The sequence below is a fragment of the Symphalangus syndactylus genome, chromosome X, assembly GCF_028878055.3.
Source record: "Symphalangus syndactylus isolate Jambi chromosome X, NHGRI_mSymSyn1-v2.1_pri, whole genome shotgun sequence".
NCBI classification, from domain to species: domain Eukaryota; kingdom Metazoa; phylum Chordata; class Mammalia; order Primates; family Hylobatidae; genus Symphalangus; species Symphalangus syndactylus.
The window spans coordinates 133,381,182-133,387,181 of record NC_072447.2 but is presented as its reverse complement, the minus strand read 5'-3'; positions in this window follow the sequence as shown (position 1 = coordinate 133,387,181).

The following is a 6,000-nucleotide window of genomic DNA, read 5'->3' as shown; positions in this document are numbered from 1 at the left end:
TTTCCCCCTTTGACGGTTGAGAACACTGAGGCCATAAAAGGTTAGGAGAGTAATTTAGAAAATGGCAGAGCTGGGATTGCTCTTAACCACTATGCTATGTTGCTCTCATCTGTACTATAGTTGGGAAGCCGAGGCAGGAACATCGCTTGAGCCCAGGAGGTCGTGACCAGCCTGGGCAATATAAGGAAACACCCGCCTCTACCAAAAATTTAAAAATTAGCCACGACTGTAGTCCCAGTTACTCCGGAGGCTGAAGTGGGAGAATCACTTGAGACCGGGAGGTCAAGGCTGCAGTGAGCCGTGATCGCGCCACTGGGCTCCAGCCTCAAATTTTTTTTTTGGCTGGGCACAGTGGTTCACGCCTGTAATCCCAGCACTTTGGAAGGCCGAGACGGGTGGATCACCTGAGGTCATGAGTTCGAGACCAGCCTGGCCAACATGGTGAAACCCCGTCTCTGCTAAATATACAAAAATTAGCCAGGCGTGGTGGCGCACGCCTGTGATCCCAGCTACTCGCAAAGCTGAGGCAGGAGAATCGCTTGAACCTGGGAGGCGGAGATTGCATTGAGCCGAGATTGCGCCACTGCACTCCAGCCTGGGTGACAAGAGTGAGACTCCATACCCCCCCACCCCCCAGAAAAAAGAAGTCACCATTAAGAAGAGTGAAAACGCAAGCCCCACAATGGTAGATTTTTAATCCATGTATCCTACAAAATGTCATATCCAGTATATATAAAGAACTCCTAAAACAGTAAAAAAAAAGATAGGCTACTCAAATATTTAATGGGAAAAATGCTTGCAGGGCACTTCATAAGAGAGTATATCCAATAACCAATAAGCATGTTAAAAAGTGTTCAACATTATTATTCATCAGGAAAATTAAAATTAAAATCACAATACACACCCAGCAGCGTGGCCAAAGTTAAAAGGACTGAGGATTGGCAAGGATGTAAAGTATCTCAAATTCTCACATACTGCTAGTTGGAGTGTGTGTTAATTTTCTATTGCTGCATTAAAAATTTGCCACAAATTCAGCAGCTTAGAAAAACACACATGTACTGTCTCACAGTTTCTGTAGATCAAGAGTCCAGGCATGACTTTGCAGGGTCCTGTGCTCTGGGATCTGACAAGGCTGCAATCAAGGTGTCGGCCAGACTTGTATTTTTATCTTAAGACTTGACTGAGTGAAAATCCACTTCCACGCTCACCCAGATTGTTGCAGAATTTATTTCCTTGCACCTGTAGCACTGAGGGCTTCAGTTTCTTTCTGGCTGTTGGCCAGAGGCCACTCTCAGCTGCTGAGGCTGCCCCCATTTTCCTGCAACGTGACCCTTTCCACAGACAGTTCACAATATGGCCACTGCTTCTTCCAGGCCAGTAGGAGAATGAGAGCCTAAGATGTGATTTTATCAGTGTAGTGTACATTGGGACTATTAATTTCTTTGGTGAAGACTATACATAGTTTTCAAAATTACAGTAGCTTTACTATTTTTTCTGATTATAAAAAATACATAGTTATTATAAAACATTAAACTATACACAAAAGTGGAAGGAAGGTAGCAATTACCTGAAATCCAAACATCCACCGCTACTCTTGATAGTCAAAAGCCTCCTCCTAGTCCTCACCATGCATACACACATGCTTATCCTATAATTGTTGAGATAGGTGTGTTCATGTCATGTGCTTCTGGAAGGTGGCCTTATGTGCTTGTGTGCTGGAGTCAGTGGGCTGGCTATCCCTAACTTATGCTCCTCCTACATCGGGAAGCAGATTTTATGCTTTTGTTTTCATAATAAGTAATACTCCCCCGCCCGGCCTCAATTTTAAAGTGATGCATCTTCATGGAGGGGAAAGGAAAACACAAAAGAAAAATTTTAAACACACACACAAAAAAGATAAAAACACAAAAGAGGTTGGGCGTGGTGGCTCACACCTTTAATCCTAGCACTTTGGGAAGCCGAGGCGAGCCTGAGGTCAGGAGTTCGAGAGCAGCCTGGCCAACATGGCGAAACCCCGTCTCTACTAAAAATACAAAAAATAGCCAGGCATGGTGGCACACGCCTGTGATCCCAGCTACTTGGGAGGCTGAGGCAGGAAAACCGCTTGAACCCTGGAGGCGGCAGTTGCAGTGAGCCAAGATCGAACCACTGCACTCCAGTCTGGGCAACAGAGTGAGACTGTGTCTCAAAAAAACCAACAATACACACACACACACACACACACACACGCACACACACACACGAAAGTAATAGTAAAATGTAAGCGTCATCCCCACTACCCAGATACCAGCATTAACATTTTTCCATCTTTTATATATTTATGTAAATATTGTATAAACCTAGTCTTACCTGTGCCTCCTTGCAGACCTCACTCACTCCTCCTTGCTGCTCCTAGACAGCCACCTTCCCTCTCCATTTATCTTTCCTATCAGCTTCATAGTCTTCCCAGGTTACCACAAAAAGAAAAATCTAACCCTGTGTCACTCTCTAGATTCTGCTTGATCTCCTTCCATTAATAGCCCTTTAAACATTGTGTTTTTTTTGGTTTTTTTCTTGAGACAGGGTCTATCTCTGTCACCCAGGCTGGAGAGCAACGGCACTATCATAGCTCACTGCAGCATCAACCTCCTGGGTCCAAGTAATTCTCTACCTCAGCCTCCTGAGTGGCTGAGACCATAGCCATGCACCACCATACTCGACTAGGCTTTTATTTTTTATTTTGTAGAAACGGTGTCTCCCTATGTTGCCCAAGCTGGTCTCAAACTTCTGGGCTCAAGCGATCCCAATATTAATATTCTTTGGCTCATGCCTGTAATCCCAGAACTTTGGGAGGCCAAGGTAGGCAGATCACTTGAGTTAGTTGTTCAAGACTAGCCTGGCCAACATTGTGAAAACGCATCTCTACTAAAAATTTTTTAAAAAATTAGCCAGGTGTGGTGGTGTGTGCCTGTAATCTCAGCTACTTGGGAGGCTGAGGCAGGAGAATCACTTGAACCCGGGAGGCAGAGGCTGCAGTGAGCCAAGATCATGCCACTGAACTCCAGCCCAGGCGACAGAGCAAGACTCTCCCTCAAAATAATATATATATATTCTGAATATTGTGTTTAGCCCAATACATCCAAAAATATCATTTCAGCACGTAATCAATATAAAAATTACTAAGTAAATATTTTAGCCTATTTCCATACTACATTTTTGTGTATTTTACATTCACAGCACATCTCAATTTGGACTAGCCACATTTCAAATGCTCAATAACCATATGTGGTGAGTGGCTCCCGCAGTAGGCCGCAGAGATCTATATCATCGCTCCATCTGATGAATTATCACATAGCTTCTCCAGCATCCCCCTAAGGAATCATCTAGCCTCCTGCTACTCAAGTGCGCTCAACTGGCAACATCAATATCACCTGGAGCTTGCTAAAAATGTAGACTCTCAGGCCTCAGCCAGACTCTATTTAAATAAGAATCTCCATTTTAACACTATGTCCAGATGATTTGTTTGCATATGAAACTTTAAGAAGTCTGTTCTGCCCCCTGTTAAACGCTTCCAGTAGCAGGGAGTTCACTATTCCACCCCCAAAGAAGCTCATTCTATAGTTAAATGGTTCTACATTATTAGAAAAACATTTATCTTTCCTTTACTGAGTATTCCCTATGATCCTGGCACTGTGCTAAGCACTTTATGCAAATTATCTCATTTAAGCCCAGCAGTGTATGAGATAGAGGCTAATTTTGGTTCTTTTTGTTATCGTTGTTTTTTTTTAATTTTTCATTTTTTTGAGACAGAGTCTCACTCCATCGCCCAGGCTGGAGCCCAGTGGCATGATCTCAGCCCACTGTAACTTCCGCCTCCCAGGTTCAAGCGATTCTCCTGCCTTAGCTTCCTGAGTAGCTGGGATTACAAGCGTGTGCCACCATGCCTGGCTAATTTTTGTATTTTTAGTAGAGACGGGGTTTCACAATGTTGGCCAGGCTGGTCTCGAACTCCTGACCTCAGGTGATCCGTCTGCCTCGGCCTCCTAAAGTGCTGGGATTACAGGCATGAGCCACCACACCTGGCCCGTTGTTGTTTTACTGTAGAAAAATGTACATTACAGCCAGGAGCAGTGGCTCACACCTGTAATTCCAGCACTTTGGGAGGCCGAGGCAAGTGGATCGCTTAAGGTCGGGAGTTCAAGACCAGCCTGACCAACATGGTGAAACCCCGTCTTTACTAAAAATACAAAATTAGCCAGGCGTGGTGGTGCACGTCTGTAGTTCCAGCTACTCGGAAGGCTGAGGCAGGAGAATCACTTGAACCTGGGAGGCGGAGGTTGCAGTGAGTGGAGATCGTACCACTGCACTCCAATCTGGGCAACAGAGTGAGACCCTGTCTCAAAAAAAAAAAAAAAAAAAAAAAAAAGGGCATTACATAAAATTTACCATTTTAACCATTTTTAAGCATACAATTCTATGGCATTAAGTACATTCCCAATGTTGTGCAACCATCACCACTATCTATTTCCAGAAATGTTTCATCTTCCCAAACAGAAGCCTATTAATCACTTCCCCTCTCCCCTCTCCCAGCCCCTGGTCACTACTATTCTACTTTCTCTATGAATTTGCCTATTCTTGGTACGTCATATAAGTGAAATCATACAACATTTGTCCTTTCGTGTCTGGCCTATTTCGATTAACATAATGTTTTCAAGGTTCATCTATGTCGTGCCCTGTATCAGAATTTCCTTATTAAGGCTGAATCATATTCCATTGTATGTACAGAGCATGTTTTGTTTATCCACTCTTTTATAGATGAATATTTGGGTTGTTTCCACATTTTGGCTACTATACATGTTATGAACACTGGTGTACAAGAATCTGTTTGAGTCCTTGCTTTCAATTTTTAAGGTTATATACCTAGGAGAGCAATTGCTGGATCATATGGTAATTCTATGTTCAACTTTTTAAAGAACTGCCAAACTGTTTTCCAGAGTGGCAGCATTGTTTAATCACAGCCTTTTAAAAATATAGCAGTTATTGTGGCTACTTTTCTGATCAGAAAAATGTTTAAACATTCTGTTTTATGAAAACTGAAATATAGACAATGTTTTTCTTTATTGTAAATATTTATTTACCAAAAAAAACAGAATACAAAGAATGGTCCTAACAAACTAATGGTCTATTAATTTTTAGTGGCAATCCCTATTTCTAGTGATGCTTTCAGAAAACAATGTAACAAAATATTTAAAAGTCATGCTAATATTACTAATATTTACACCTTGCATCTCAATTGGGTAAGTATCCAGTTGGATGCATATCCTAGTAAATTTTTAGGTACCAAACAAAAATTGAACTGATATTCATAACATAATGGTTTATTTATCTATTTCTTCTGGCTATCATGTGCCTTATATTTTTATAATGCAAAAGGGTATCAATTGTTTAAATGTCTTTAAGAACTACCCATCTACCTATATAGCAAGTTTTAACATGATTCTTCGAGTCATCCCTTACCCAAGAAATTTATCTGATTCTCTACCCTGTAATGTATACTTCATATAAACGTCTATAATCCTTTATTCATCACCTTCTATAACGTTATCAGTAGCCTCACTGGCCTCACTTTGGTGTTTTCTTCTTTAAATCTGCTACTCTAAAACAAAGTTCAGCCATTTTTTTCTTTTAAATGGCAAGATATTAAATATTTTAGGCTGTACCTGTCATTCGATCATTCACAACTACTCAAAGTTGCCACTATAGCACCAATGCAACCACAGATCACATGTAATAAGTGAACATGGTTGTGTTCCAATAAAATTTCGGACCAGGTATGTTACCAACCCCTGCTCTAAAGAAATCCTAAACTAGTATTGTTTAGGTAGAACTAGCAGTTGAGACTAGAATAAAATAGGATATAATTAAATATCAGAAAATTAAATGGTCCTACTTGCAGACCATAATGTATGATTTAAATATTGTACTTAGAAATTTATAAGAATGTGTGAACTGAACTGATAA